The sequence below is a fragment of the Thalassophryne amazonica genome, chromosome 4 (assembly GCF_902500255.1).
Source record: "Thalassophryne amazonica chromosome 4, fThaAma1.1, whole genome shotgun sequence".
Classification (NCBI taxonomy): Eukaryota; Metazoa; Chordata; class Actinopteri; order Batrachoidiformes; family Batrachoididae; genus Thalassophryne; species Thalassophryne amazonica.
The window spans coordinates 2602451-2618699 of NC_047106.1; the positions used below are offsets into that span (position 1 = coordinate 2602451).

Here is a 16249-nt window from a genome sequence, read left to right on the forward strand (position 1 = left end):
CCATAGGGATTACATGGCAGTCTGTTGCTGCTGTCACTCGCGTCGCGCCCGGTGTGAACGCGGCATTAGGCTCACAAGAGAAAAATGCATAGTTAATTAAAAATATATTTACAGTTTTTCTTGTTCCTGGCCGTCATTATTCCCATGTTCAAACTGTGGTAAGACAGCTCTGAGAATATTACACACAGTTAAATGACAAAACACACCTGGGGGGGGGGGCATGAACCCTCAAGAAATGAACCTTTTAATGAACCAGTTGGTTGGAAGGTTTCATGAAGCTTTGTCTCGCCATCACTGGTGGCTGGGCCATGAGTAAGCCGTCTTGTCACTGAATATGAGAGTTTGTCAGGTGTGAAGGATGGAGCGGCAGCAGACGGCATCACTAGCAGACCTCAAGTGACCAGAACAAATTCCTGGAGAAAGTGAAATAAGTTGTCACTGATTGACCGTGTGAACCACTTCTGGAAGTGACTGGCTCAGCACTCACCATCCATGTCTCTCTCTCCAGCCTCGTCAACAGCTCGTGGCGGCCACCTGGCTCTGGATCCATCTGCTGGGACTGAAACCATCCTGGACTGCAGACTCCCTGGTTCCACCGCTCAGCGGGCCGGTCTCCACTCGGCTAGGCAGCCATTCACATTTATTCTGTTCAATAAATCCTTTGTTACCACTCACTTTCTGCTCTCTGCTTCTGGGTTTGTCTTCCACTCACGCCCAAATCATAACACCACATCTAGATCCTGTGGTTCCCCAGGGGTCAACGTCCTAGTACATTTTATTTGATTATGAATAGAATTATTTAATTACGTCTGCAGGGATGTAATAAAAATCATCAGCATTTATTTATTCATCTGTCTTTTAGCAGGATTTCGTCAAAACTACTGTACAGATTTTGATGAAATTTGCACCACAGATGGATATTAGGGCCTGGAAGACTCCACTGAATTTTGGAGGTGAGCCGGGTCCGTTTTGGTGGATGTCAGAAATCTCATACTGCTCTTGTTAACATATGTTTATCCTATAGACCTCAGATCCTGAGACTTACTACTTACAATAACAACTCATCAGACCCACTGAGAATCCTAGTAGAGGAGCTTGAATCTTCAACCGGACTGGGTTGCTTGACGCGAGGATGTTTCACTTCAGATCTTCTCTACAAGGGTCAAGACAGAAGTCAGGCTACCAGAGCAAGAATTTTAGCTGATGAAGCTTCTGTGATTTGAAGTGAAACGTCCTCACGTCAAGCAACCCAGTGCAGTCGAAGATTCACGCTTCTCCACTATGGAAACCACCTGGACAACTGAGAGCCTACACAGAAACACTGAGAACCCACCTTCATTATTTTTGGACTCAGACTTTGTAATATAATCCAGACAGATCTGTAGAATAAAATATCAGTAAAGATTTTGTAATTGATGGGTTAAACTCTATATTCAAAATGGTCTTTTTTTTTTATACCTTATACACATTATAGCAACACTGTACCACTGTAATAAGAACTTCAAAAAGCACGTTTTCAAATGTGATCTTGTTTTAATGTTGTTCATTCTATACCTTCATTATGAATTGTTAACAAGCTCATGTATGCCATTTAGCCTTTCACATAAAATATGCAATCTTGCTTTATCATGAGGAAATATTGCATCATGTGAACAATGGTAGTCTACTTGAAGACTTGATAAATCTGTGGTTTGTTTCAAGTATTTTCATTTGCTCTTTAAGTAAAATGGGTTATATACTGTCATCTATTTTGAAAGGCTCTCACTGAATCCCACTGTTCTATCTGTAATTATAAATTTCTCTTTCAAGTGTTGAACAGCACATACGAGGTCTGTCCAAAAAGTATCAGACCTTTTTATTTTTTTCAAAAACCTTATGGATTTGAATCACGTGTGCTTGCATGAGCCAACCTTGAACCTTCGTGTGCATGCGTGAGTTTTTTTCACGCCTGTCGGTTGCGTCATTCACCTGTGAGTAGGCTTTGAGTGAGCACTGGTCCTACCCCCTCGTTGGATTTTCATTTCGAGGAAAATGTCTGAACGATTGGAGCAGTGCTGAATCAAATTTTTCCAGAAACTGTGAGAGACAGCCAGGTGAAACCATTCGGAAGATTCAAACGGCTTTCGGTGGCTTTTCAGTCGAGTGAGTATCCGAGGAATTGTGTAAGAGCTGGACATGTCACAACATGTCCTGTGAGACTTCCAACTTCCGCACGTCTTTCATTACAAAATCTCCTGTAACAGTGGAATGTGCCGAAAAAGTGCTGATGTCCACCTCTTCTGCAATTTCTCTGGTAGTCAGACGACGTCCCGGATCAACACAGCGTTCACTTTGGAAATTATCTGGTCGTTTCAGCCTGTCGATGGCCGCTTGAAGCGCGGCACACCCTCCGCCATTGTGCGCCGTCTTTAAACCGGTTGTAACACTCCTTAATCTGTGTGATGCCCATAGGATCGTCACCGAAAGCCATCTGAATCTTCCGAATGGTTTCCACCTGGCTGTCTCTCACAGTTTCTGGAAAAATTTGATGCAGCAAAGCTCCAAATCGTTCCACCTCGCAATGAAAATCCAACGAGAGGGGAGGACCAGTGCTCACACAAAGCCTGCTCACAGGCGAAGTTAGTTAATGACCTACTATTAACGATTCAAGTTTTCAGTCACTTCAGTCACTTCAATTTCCCTGAGGGAGTCTTCCCAAGTGATTATTAATGTTCTATCTAATCAGTTGGATCAATCACCAATGTACAACACAACACTTTATCCTTGTTGTCTTGTTTACTGCAGGGCAACATTATTTTGAGAGACAGCATGGCTGCTGCTGACTGGTGTCACAAGACAAACGTTGAAGGTGAAGTGAAAATGCCTGCTGTCCTTACCATGGCCAAAGAGGACCAAGCAAATATGCTGGAGGACCTTCACAGCTGGGAAGGTGATTTTGAAGATGGTTCTCCAGCTGACATGTTCACGCTCACAAAAAGACAGGACTATGAATACTTTTGCACACAAATGATGGACAACAGGAAATACAAAGTTTATGCCAGATTTGAAGGCTGACTTTTAACGTTAAATGTTGTTTTGTATTTTTATTTGTTTTGTAATATTTTTATTTTATTTACATATTTATTTTTTCTTATGTGAATCAGTCATATATATAAATCAAATCAATGTTATTTATATAGCGCCAAATCACAACAAACAGTTGCCCCAAGGCGTCTTATATTGTAAGGCAAAGCCATACAGGTCTTTTTCATGTTGAATTGCTGATATTAAACCTTTTTTTTTTTTTTTTTTTTGGTAAAATTTACACATATATTAAGTCCCTTTAGCTGCTCCCTTGATTTCACTCAGGGTCACCACAGCAGATGCAAGGACGGTCTGCAGGTTGATTTGGCACACGCTGTACACCAGATGTCCTTCCTGCTGCAACGTCACATTACACAGTGAAATGTGGCAGGGGTGGGGTTCGAACCAGGAACCTTTGTTACTGAAACCAAGTGCACTAAACACTTGGCCACCACCCCTGATATCTGTCTGTATCTTATAGATTAATAAGCACAGTAGCTTTGTGGTTAGCGCATGTTGCCTTAGAGCAAGAAGGTCATTGCTTCAATTCCCACCTGTGGCCTTTCTGTGTGGAGTTTACATGTTCGCCCCATGTTTGTGTGGGTTTCCTCTGAGTGCTTCGATTTCCTCCCACATTTAAAGACATGCAAGTGAGGTGAATTGGAAACTTTATACATGTTCAGGTCTCCCTTAAAAAGAGATTTTGATCTCAATGGGACTAACCTGTTAAATGAAAACTGCACCCTACCATCAGATATTTCAACTATGCTCATCAGTGTGCACTGCCAACTGATGCCCACCTTCACATCACTTGAGTGGACGCTGAGCCCGGTAAAGTCTGGTTTTTAGAATAATTTCACAGACTGGTTGCTTGCTACACAGCGCCAATTTAGCAGCCTAGCTGCTAGCATCCATCCATCCATCTATCCATTTTCTTCCGCTTTATCCGGAGTTGGGTCGCGGGGGCAGCAGCTCAAGCAAAGCCGCCCAGACCTCCCGATCCACACACACCTCCCCCCAGCTCCTCCGGGGGAACCCAGAGGCATTCCCAAGCCAGCCGAGAGATGTAGTCCCTCCAGCATGTCCTGGGTCTTCCCCGGGGCCTCCTCCCAATGGGACGTGCCCGGAACACCTCTCCAGCAAGGCGTCCAGGGGGCATCCAGAAAAGATGCCCGAGCCACCTCAGCTGGCTCCTTTCGACGTGGAGAAGCAGTGGCTCGACTCCGAGCTCCTCACCGGAGGAGTTTGAGGACATAAAAGCTTCCCTCGACTTTTTGACCGGGTAAATGACTGCCGTCAGAGAACAGCAAACCAAGCTTCTGTCTCTATTGGAACAGGTGAACTTGCTATGTATTCAAAGTGCTGAGAAGGATCGGCACATTGAGGATTTGCAGCGGCGCATGGACGAGTTAGCGCAATATACTCGCATGAATGACCTGATCATCACTGGGATTAAAATCAAGCCACGCTCATATGCAGGAGCAGTGGCTGCCGACGCTATCAGCGGTCTGCCCAGCGAGGAGGAGTCACGGTCAGTGGAGCAACAGGTGGCATCGTTCCTCCAGGAGAATGGGATAGAGATGGACCTGGCGCACATCGAAGCCTGTCACCCGCTGCCCTCCAGGAACAATGAGAGCCCGGCAGCTGTCATTCTGAAGTTTGCCAATGGGAAAAACAAAGTCGCAAACTGAAAGGAACTGATGTCTTCATCAATGAACATTTAACAAAAAGGAATGCTGATATTGCTAGAAAGGCTAGACAACTAAAAAAACTTAAAAAAAAATACAACACACGTGGGTTTCCCACTGTAAGATCTTCATAAAACTGAACGGGAGCCCTGAGGAAGCCGGAGTGTTGGTGGTGAGGAAGATGGAGGATTTAGACAAATACATCTGAAAAATGGTGCTGATAAGGTAATACAAAACTAACATTGTCCTGACAACTTTAAATGTGCCTTCATCACCAAACAGCAAGGATTTGAGTATATTACAGACAATTCTCCAACACAAACAAATGGAACTGGAAACATTTAATTACATGGAGTGCAGCATACTTGATCAGCCTGAGATAGACCCTGATAATAATTGTCTTTCTATCTTGGTTGGTGACTGTAACTATTTCACACAAGATCAATTTAACAATAATGTAAATTCTGAGGGGAAAATGTCCATAATACACTTTAATAGTAGAAGTATGTGCAGCAATTTCAGCTTTATCAAAGAGTTTTTTCTCAAATTTAATTTTCCTTTTAGTGTTATTGCAATTACAGAAACCTGGATTAACAACGATAGAGATATGCAATTTTGTCTTGATGATTATGAGCTAAAATGTATGAATAGAGTAAGCAAATCAGGAGGTGGGGTAGCACTTTTTATCCACAAATCTGTAATGGGAAAAGGAAAAATATGACTGTACGTTGTGTGTATCGATCACCTGGTTCAAATATTGAAACTTTCACTGCAATTATGGAAGAAAGGTTTTCTTCTTTCAGCCAAAAACTGTTATTCATTTGTGATGATTTCAATATTGACTTGCTGAATCCTACCAAAGTGAAAGCAATAGATGATTTTTCTGATACAATGTACAGTTTGTCTCTTTTCCCTACAATAACCAAACCAAGCAGGATAATAACCTCACACAGTGCTACATTAATAGATATCTTTACCAATAATATGGGTGTTCCAGCAACAAGTGGTTTAATAATATGTGACATCACAGATCACTTGCCCGTGTTTACTCTGTGTGACTGTGAATTAAAGAAAAGCTATGAGGAAAGGAAGATTACTTACAAACGAACCATTAATGCTTTTATCAACAGTTTGAAAGAACAGGATTGGAGCTCAGTCATTTCTGAAACAGATGTTGATACAGCATATGACAATTTCCTGCATACGTTTGTCTCCTTGTATAATAATTATTGTCCAGTTAAAGAATATTGTAAAAAAAAAAATTGTGAAAAAAAAATCTACAAATAGTCCTTGGCTTACAAAAGGCATATTGAATGCATGTAAAAAAAAAAAAAAAAAAAAAAAGCAAAATCTGTACAAAATGTTTATTAAGCTTAGAACTAAAGATGCAGAACAAAGATATAAAATTTACAAAAATAAATTAACAGATATAATTAGAACTGTTAAACAGCTGTATTTTAAACAAAAACTATTTGATAATAAATCAAACACAAAGAAAACATGGGACATACTGAATGATATTATTAAACAGGGATCAATCAATCAATCAATCAATTTTTTTTATATAGCGCCAAATCACAACAAACAGTTGCCCCAAGGCGCTTTATATTGTAAGGCAAGGCCATACAATAATTATGTAAAACCCCAACGGTCAAAACGACCCCCTGTGAGCAAGCACTTGGCTACAGTGGGAAGGAAAAACTCCCTTTTAACAGGAAGAAACCTCCAGCAGAACCAGGCTCAGGGAGGGGCAGTCTTCTGCTGGGACTGGTTGGGGCTGAGGGAGAGAACCAGGAAAAAGACATGCTGTGGAGGGGAGCAGAGATCGATCACCAATGATTAAATGCAGAGTGGTGCATACAGAGCAAAAAGAGAAAGAAACAGTGCATCATGGGAACCCCCCAGCAGTCTACATCTATAGCGGCATAACTAAGGGATGATCCAGGGTCACCTGATCCAGCCCTAACTATAAGCTTTAGCAAAAAAGGAAAGTTTTAAGTCTAATCTTAAAAGTAGAGAGGGTGTCTGTCTCCCTGATCTGAATTGGGAGCTGGTTCCACAGGAGAGGAGCCTGAAAGCTGAAGGCTCTGCCTCCCATTCTACTCTTACAAACCCTAGGAACTACAAGTAAGCCTGCAGTCTGAGAGCGAAGCGCTCTATTGGGGTGATATGGTACTACGAGGTCCCTAAGATAAGATGGGACCTGATTATTCAAAACCTTATAAGTAAGAAGAAGAATTTTAAATTCTATTCTAGAATTAACAGGAAGCCAATGAAGAGAGGCCAATATGGGTGAGATATGCTCTCTCCTTCTAGTCCCCATCAGTACTCTAGCTGCAGCATTTTGAATTAACTGAAGGCTTTTTAGGGAACTTTTAGGACAACCTGATAATAATGAATTACAATAGTCCAGCCTAGAGGAAATAAATGCATGAATTAGTTTTTCAGCATCACTCTGAGACAAGACCTTTCTGATTTTAGAGATATTGCGTAAATGCAAAAAAGCAGTCCTACATATTTGTTTAATATGCGCTTTGAATGACATATCCTGATCAAAAATGACTCCAAGATTTCTCACAGTATTACTAGAGGTCAGGGTAATGCCATCCAGAGTAAGGATCTGGTTAGACACCATGTTTCTAAGATTTGTGGGGCCAAGTACAATAACTTCAGTTTTATCTGAGTTTAAAAGCAGGAAATTAGAGGTCATCCATGTCTTTATGTCTGTAAGACAATCCTGCAGTTTAGCTAATTGGTGTGTGTCCTCTGGCTTCATGGATAGATAAAGCTGGGTATCATCTGCGTAACAATGAAAATTTAAGCAATACCGTCTAATAATACTGCCTAAGGGAAGCATGTATAAAGTGAATAAAATTGGTCCTAGCACAGAACCTTGTGGAACTCCATAATTAACTTTAGTCTGTGAAGAAGATTCCCCATTTACATGAACAAATTGTAATCTATTAGACAAATATGATTCAAACCACCGCAGCGCAGTGCCTTTAATACCTATGGCATGCTCTAATCTCTGTAATAAAATTTTATGGTCAACAGTATCAAAAGCAGCACTGAGGTCCAACAGAACAAGCACAGAGATGAGTCCACTGTCTGAGGCCATAAGAAGATCATTTGTAACCTTCACTAATGCTGTTTCTGTACTATGATGAATTCTAAAACCTGACTGAAACTCTTCAAATAGACCATTCCTCTGCAGATGATCAGTTAGCTGTTTTACAACTACCCTTTCAAGAATTTTTGAGAGAAAAGGAAGGTTGGAGATTGGCCTATAATTAGCTAAGATAGCTGGGTCAAGTGATGGCTTTTTAAGTAATGGTTTAATTACTGCCACCTTAAAAGCCTGTGGTACATAGCCAACTAACAAAGATAGATTGATCATATTTAAGATCGAAGCATTAAATAATGGTAGGGCTTCCTTGAGCAGCCTGGTAGGAATGGGGTCTAATAAACATGTTGATGGTTTGGATGAAGTAACTAATGAAAATAACTCAGACAGAACAATCGGAGAGAAAGAGTCTAACCAAATACCGGCATCACTGAAAGCAGCCAAAGATAACGATACGTCTTTGGGATGGTTATGAGTAATTTTTTCTCTAATAGTTAAAATTTTGTTAGCAAAGAAAGTCATGAAGTCATTACTAGTTAAAGTTAATGGAATACTCAGCTCAATAGAGCTCTGACTCTTTGTCAGCCTGGCTACAGTGCTGAAAAGAAACCTGGGGTTGTTCTTATTTTCTTCAATTAGTGATGAGTAGAAAGATGTCCTAGCTTTACGGAGGGCTTTTTTATAGAGCAACAGACTCTTTTTCCAGGCTAAGTGAAGATCTTCTAAATTAGTGAGACGCCATTTCCTCTCCAACTTACGGGTTATCTGCTTTAAGCTGCGAGTTTGTGAGTTATACCACGGAGTCAGGCACTTCTGATTTAAAGCTCTCTTTTTCAGAGGAGCTACAGCATCCAAAGTTGTCTTCAATGAGGATGTAAAACTATTGACGAGATACTCTATCTCCCTTACAGAGTTTAGGTAGCTACTCTGCACTGCGTTGGTATATGGCATTAGAGAACATAAAGAAGGAATCATATCCTTAAACCTAGTTACAGCGCTTTCTGAAAGACTTCTAGTGTAATGAAACTTATTCCCCACTGCTGGGTAGTCCATCAGAGTAAATGTAAATGTTATTAAGAAATGATCAGACAGGAGGGAGTTTTCAGGGAATACTGTTAAGTCTTCTATTTCCATACCATAAGTCAGAACAAGATCTAAGATATGATTAAAGTGGTGGGTGGACTCATTTACTTTTTGAGCAAAGCCAATAGAGTCTAATAATAGATTAAATGCAGTGTTGAGGCTGTCATTCTCAGCATCTGTGTGGATGTTAAAATCGCCCACTATAATTATCTTATCTGAGCTAAGCACTAAGTCAGACAAAAGGTCTGAAAATTCACAGAGAAACTCACAGTAACGACCAGGTGGACGATAGATAATAACAAATAAAACTGGTTTTTGGGACTTCCAATTTGGATGGACAAGACTAAGAGACAAGCTTTCAAATGAATTAAAGCTCTGTCTGGGTTTTTGATTAATTAATAAGCTGGAATGGAAGATTGCTGCTAATCCTCCTCCTCGGCCCGTGCTACGAGCATTCTGACAGTTAGTGTGACTCGGGGGTGTTGACTCATTTAAACTAACATATTCATCCTGCTGTAACCAGGTTTCTGTTAGGCAGAATAAATCAATATGTTGATCAATTATTATATCATTTACTAACAGGGACTTAGAAGAGAGAGACCTAATGTTTAATAGACCACATTTAACTGTTTTAGTCTGTGGTGCAGTTGAAGGTGCTATATTATTTTTTCTTTTTGAATTTTTATGCTTAAATAGATTTTTGCTGGTTATTGGTGGTCTGGGAGCAGGCACCGTCTCTACGGGGATGGGGTAATGAGGGGATGGCAGGGGGAGAGAAGCTGCAGAGAGGTGTGTAAGACTACAACTCTGCTTCCTGGTCCCAACCCTGGATAGTCACGGTTTGGAGGATTTAAGAAAATTGGCCAGATTTCTAGAAATGAGAGCTGCTCCATCCAAAGTGGGATGGATGCCGTCTCTCCTAACAAGACCAGGTTTTCCCCAGAAGCTTTGCCAATTATCTATGAAGCCCACCTCATTTTTTGGACACCACTCAGACAGCCAGCAATTCAAGGAGAACATGCGGCTAAACATGTCACTCCCGGTCCGATTGGGGAGGGGCCCAGAGAAAACTACAGAGTCCGACATTGTTTTTGCAAAGTTACACACCGATTTAATGTTAATTTTAGTGACCTCTGATTGGCGTAACCGGGTGTCATTACTGCCGACGTGAATTACAATCTTACCAAATTTACGCTTAGCCTTAGCCAGCAGTTTCAAATTTCCTTCAATGTCGCCTGCTCTGGCCCCCGGAAGACAATTGACTATGGTTGCTGGTGTCGCTAACTTCACATTTCTCAAAATAGAGTCGCCAATAACCAGAGTTTGATCCTCGGCAGGTGTGTCGTCGAGTGGGGAAAAACGGTTAGAAATGTGAACGGGTTGGCGGTGTACACGGGGCTTCTGTTTAGAACTACGCTTCCTCCTCACAGTCACCCAGTCAGCCTGCTTGGGATCTGCCAGGGGGGAACTAACGGCGGCTAAGCTACCTTGGTCCGCACCGACTACAGGGGCCTGGCTAGCTGTAGAATTTTCCACGGTGCGGAGCCGAGTCTCCAATTCGCCCAGCCTGGCCTCCAAAGCTACGAATAAGCTACACTTATTACAAGTACCATTACTGCTAAAGGAGGCCGAGGAATAACTAAACATTTCACACCCAGAGCAGAAAAGTGTGGGAGAGACAGGAGAAGCCGCCATGCTAAATCGGCTAAGAGCTAGTAGCTACGCTAACCTAGCGGATTCCTAAAAACACGCAAAGTGAATAATTTAGAGGTGATTCAGCAGAAGGAGTGCTTTAGTTAAGGCACGTAAAGATTACACTGGGAAACAAATCGTAATCTAGATAACTAGATCAATCTAACTGCGCAGATTAAACAGCTAACAGATACAGAAAAACACCGCTGTGCTCCGGAACAGGAAGTGATACAATACCGCAGTGAGAGCCAACCACCAGTAGAGGCAAGCCTCTACAGAAACTTTTTTGAGGGATCAACAAAATCTGTCAGGAATTGAGTTTTGTCTGCTTTTATTTCTTGGCTTTGTGTTTTTTTCAGTTGTTTTCTGTTTTGTTTGTTCTCTTGTTGGAGTTTTTCCTCTTTGGGTCTGTCTGTCACTTTTTCTCTTGTCTGTCTCTGCTGGCTCTTGGTGGTGGGTGTTTCCCTCTCTCTGGCCACACCCCCATTCTGGTGTATTCCATGCACACCTGCTCTCAATCTGCACCTCATCACCTGGGTGTATTTAAGCTCCTCATTTTGCCAGATTGATGCGTCTAGTGCCTTCTCTCCAGCTCTGTATCTTGTTTTCTTGTTCGGCCTGCTTCATGTGTTTTTTGACCACCTGCTTGTTTCCTCGACCATTTGCCTTTGCCTGATGTTCCTGGTTTTGTTATTCCTGTTGGACTGCCTTTCTGTGTACCGGACCCCGTTTACTGTTTCAGTAAACTGTTTTTACATACAGAGCCAGTTGTTAGAGTCCTGCATTTGTGTCCAGCCTGAACTATCTTCCAGACCTGATAAAATCAGAATATCCCAATCATTTTGATAACATCAGTGGTGACCAGGTGCGTCAGACTGGGGGGGTAATGGGTATTATTCTACCCCTACCTGTGATAATGTCTTCTCATTGGCTGAGAAGATATCACATGACATGATACAGAGTGACTGTTGCCCTGTCAGGAGGGCAACAGTTCTTAAATTTCCTGCACTGTAGCCATGCATATCAACCAATCAGGATGCAGCATTATCCTAGCGCATGTCAAAGTAGAACAAGCACGACCGGTTGCAACCAGTTTGACGCTGCTTCTTTCTGCGAGTGAGTTGTTTGTAAACACACATCGATATGGATCATTCAGGTAATCCAAGGTTTCAACTGATGACAGACGATGATTTAAACAATCTGCTAGAAGAAAAGGATTCAAAAAACACTAAGAAAATTGTGAAAGGAGCAAAGAAGGCCTTCGATGACTACTGCAGTGCCAGAAATATTAATTTAGCAGCTGCTGATGACCTCACCAGTCTCCTTGCTGAAACATTGAAACGATTCTATGCAGAAGTTCGCCAGGTAGGATTATTAATGTGGTGAACACAGGTGACAGTTATTCTATAGGCATAAACAACTATGAAAATTAAAGTACATACATTAAATAGTAAATTTTCTGTGTTTTCAGCTGAATGGACAACTGTATTCGAAGAAATTTCTCGTGTCGTTGCGTTACGGTCTGCAAAAACATATGCAAGTCGCCTATGATGTGGACATTATGCATGACAGTCATTTTAAAGAAGCCAGTGACATTTTTAAAGCTGTTGTTGTAAAACTGAAAAATGAGGGTAAAGCAGTCGTGAAACACAAAGCAGCGATTCCAAAAGATGAGATGCATAAACTGTATAAATCAGCATGTCTGTCACCCGATACACCTGCAACTCTGCAAAACTGAGTGTTTACTGACATCATGATCTTCTTTGGTAACAGAGGAAGAGAAAATTTATGAGAAATGCAGAAGGATGACTTCACGATTACAGCAGATGAAAATGGAGAAAAGTATGTTCAGATGAAAGACAAAAAGACTAAAAACCACACTGGATCTCTGCAAGATGATGGAGAAAGTACTGGTGGGAGGATGTATGCGACCAGCACGCCCCTGTGTCCAGTCAGCTCAGTGGAGAAGTATACGAGGTCTGTCCATAAAGTATCGTACCTTTTTATTTTATTTTTTTTAAACTATATGGATTTGATCCATATGTTTTTACGTCAGACAAGCTTGAACCCTCGTGCGCATGCGTGAGTTCTTCCACGCCTGTCGGTGACGTAATTCGCCTGTGAGCACTCCTTGTGGGAGGAGTGGTCCCGCCCCGTCGTCGGATTTTCATTTTCTGGAAATGGCGGAATGATTTGGGGGTTTTTTCCATCAGAATTTTTTCAGAAGCTGTTAGAGACTGGCACCTGGAAACTATTCGAAAAATTTATCTGGCTTTCGGTGAAAATTTTACGGGCTTCACAGAGAATAAGGTCTGTTACTACAGCTTTAAGGACCCCTTTAAGGACGCTCAGCACGTCGCGCTCTGAGCTGCGACGACGCAGCACAAGCCACCAGACCATTTCTAAACGGATGGCTCTGTGGATACGAGACCGTCGTGTGCACTTTCTCTGGTTATCACAAGAGCTGGACATCAGCCATTTTCCAGCAGATTTCACTTTTAACAAGAGATTTTGTCATGGAAAGCCGCACGGAGGCTTCGCGCGTAAAGACTGATTCGCTTTGGAAGCGAGACAAAGGAACACCTCCGTTTCGGCGTGTCAGAGGACAAGTTTGGACATGTCCAGCTCTCCACAATTTCACTGATACTTACTGGACTGGTAAGCATTGAAAGCCAAGATAGACATGTCCAAACTTGTGGAAAAACTCACGCATGCGCACGAGGTTTCACGCTTGTCTGACGTAAAAACATATGAATCAAATCCATATAGTTTAAAAACAAAATAAAAAGGTACGATACTTTATGGACAGACCTCGTATGAAACGTCTCAATCCAGAGTGTCCTGATTTTTGGCAGCGCCCAAAGAGGGCATCTACGGCAACTGATGCTGTCTGGTATGAGAATGCACCGTTGGGGAAAAACACTCTTGGTGAAAAAATGAAATTGCTGTCAAAAGAGGCCGGTTTGCACATGACCTACACCAATCACTGTCTCCGGGCTACCACTATAACAACACTGGATCGGCAAGGACTTGAATCAAGACATATAATCGGTGTCACTGGTCACAAACAGGAATCAAGCCTGAAGCATTATCGCCAAGTTGAAAGTGAAAAAAGAAAACAGATGAGTGATGCTCTGAGCACACTAGCATCGTCCAGCACTGTTACGCACTCACCTGGACTACAAGACCCAGTACAAGCTGTGCCGTCCAGCTATAAACCTATGTCACCAGTGACACAGGTGGGACAGGTGCTCTCCTCCAAGATCATCAATATTAAAGATTGTGTGGTCAATATTGTTGTTAAGGACTAATGTGTTTTCAAGACTTTAATCCACGTATGGAGCTAAATGTTCTAGCTCCATATCAGTTCCAAAATAAGAAATAGACTTTAATCAATGTTCACAGTTAAAATAAGAGTATATTTGTTAGGTTTATGGTATAAATGTGTTCTGGCCCAATGAAATAAAACTACAAAAGTATGTTTTTTTATTGAACCAATAATTTTTATTATAAAGGTGCCCTATAAAAGCCCAGTCTGTAAATTTTTAGTCTACTAGAGAATCAATGGGGTAGAATAAAACAAATGTTGACTGGTGATTTTGGGCAACAGTCATTTTGTCACCCGAGGGAGGTTGCTGTAGCCCTCATTTGTATACAATGTACCCAGGGCCCAGAACATGGGGGGCGGGGGGGGAACACAAAAAACTGGCATTAAATACATTTTTGTGTTGCATTTTATTAATGTCCATACAATTCATATTGTAAAAGAATATAATTAGAATGAATGTATAAATGTTGCAAAACATAATTCTGCTCTAACATTAATATTGAAAGATCTTTGAGGGCCCTTCCACCCCTGCACATTTAGTCCAGGCGACACACGCTCACACACACACACACACACACACACACACACACACACACACACACACACACACACACACACACACACACACACACACACACACACACACATCCCAAACAGGATCTGACAGCATGAGGAGAGGTTTTTAGGCTGAAATAAGACATGTCTTTACTAAAAAAAAAAAAAAAAAAAAAAAAAATCAAAGTCCGGATTTCAAAAAAGAAGAGACAAAAGAAAACTAAATGAGGGAAAACAGCTGCTAACCAAATTCTTTGAGAAGAGAGATGAGCTCCAAAACTATCTTAACGTGCACGCAGGAAACTGGCTAATATCAGCACTGAGGACATACAGAGAGGGAGGGAGGGGGACACGGAGCAGCATGCAGCGGCTGCTGTGAAGACACACAGGACAGGAGCAGGATAGGAGCAGGACAGGGGCAGGACAGGACAGGAGCAGGATAGGAGCAGGACAGGGGCAGGACAGGACAGGAGCAGGATAGGAGCAGGACAGGGGCAGGACAGGAGCAGGACAGGGGCAGGACAGGAGCAGGACAGGGGCAGGACAGGAGCATGACAGGACAGGGGCAGAACAGGGGCAGGACAGGACAGGGGCAGGAGCAGGACAGGACAGGGGCAGGACAGGGGCAGGACAGGAGCAGGACAGGACAGGGGCAGGACAGGAGCATGACAGGACAGGGGCAGAACAGGGGCAGGACAGGAGCAGGACAGGGGCAGGACAGGACAGGAGCAGGATAGGAGCAGGACAGGAGCAGGACAGGGGCAGGACAGGGGCAGGACAGGAGCAGGATAGGAGCAGGACATGAGCAGGACAGGGGCAGGACAGGAGCAGGACAGGGGCAGGACAGGAGAGGGGCAGGACAGGACAGCTTACTTCTGCTGCAAGAAAATATAGTTAACAAATTTAACCAGTTCTTTGTGAATATTGGTCCAGAGGTATCTGCTGAGATTCCAGACCAACCCAAAAGTCAATTTAATGCAACAATGATTAAGAATATTCACTCAGCGTTTCTCTCCTCAACCAATGAACAAGAAATCAAAAGGATAGTTCTCAATTGTATAAGTAAATATTCCACTGATTGTCATGGCATTGACATGTCACTTGTTAAGCGTGTTGTTGATTATATTGTAATTCCTTTCACCCATGTTTGCAACTTATCATTCCAGTCCAGTTGTTTCCCAAGTAAAATGAAAATAGCAAAAGTGGGAATAAACACAGTTTCACCAATTACAGATCAATCTCACTGCTGCCTCAGTTCTAAAAATAATGGAAAAATTATTCTCTGCTAGACATGAAAGCTTCATCAACAAACATCAATTAATAAATGAAAGCCAGTATGGCTTTAGGCCAAATAGAACCAGGACAGGAGCAGGATAAATAGAACCACCTCTATGGCAATAGTTGACGCAGTAGAAGGCAAAACAAATGCACTGGATCAAAATAAGCTTGCTGTTGGTATCCTTATTGACTTTAAAAAAGCATTTGACACAATCAATCACTCTATTTTAATAAGCAAATTAGAGAATTATGGGATCAAAGGATTAGCTGGGAACTGGATCAGAAACTACCTGACTGGAAGAGTACAGTTTGTGATGATGGGTGAATATTCATCTGAACTTCTTAGCATTACCTGTGGCTCTTCTTTCAGATATTTGTTGTTTATATTTATGTGTTTAAAATGTAGGATTTTGGACCGAGCTGTGGAAGGAGGCCCTG

The 16249-nt window shown here is 42.1% G+C and overlaps 1 long non-coding RNA gene across 1 annotated transcript; it reads right to left on the minus strand.

Annotated features, from left to right (window-relative positions):
- Positions 1-2672: 2672 nt before the first annotated feature.
- On the minus strand, positions 2673-16012 carry LOC117509078. The gene is made up of 3 exons (XR_004560226.1): positions 16003-16012; positions 9759-9765; positions 2673-2967 (listed from the first exon to the last, which is right to left on the minus strand). It is a non-coding gene; the product is annotated as an uncharacterized LOC117509078 (long non-coding RNA).
- Between the last annotated feature and the right edge of the window lie 237 nt (positions 16013-16249).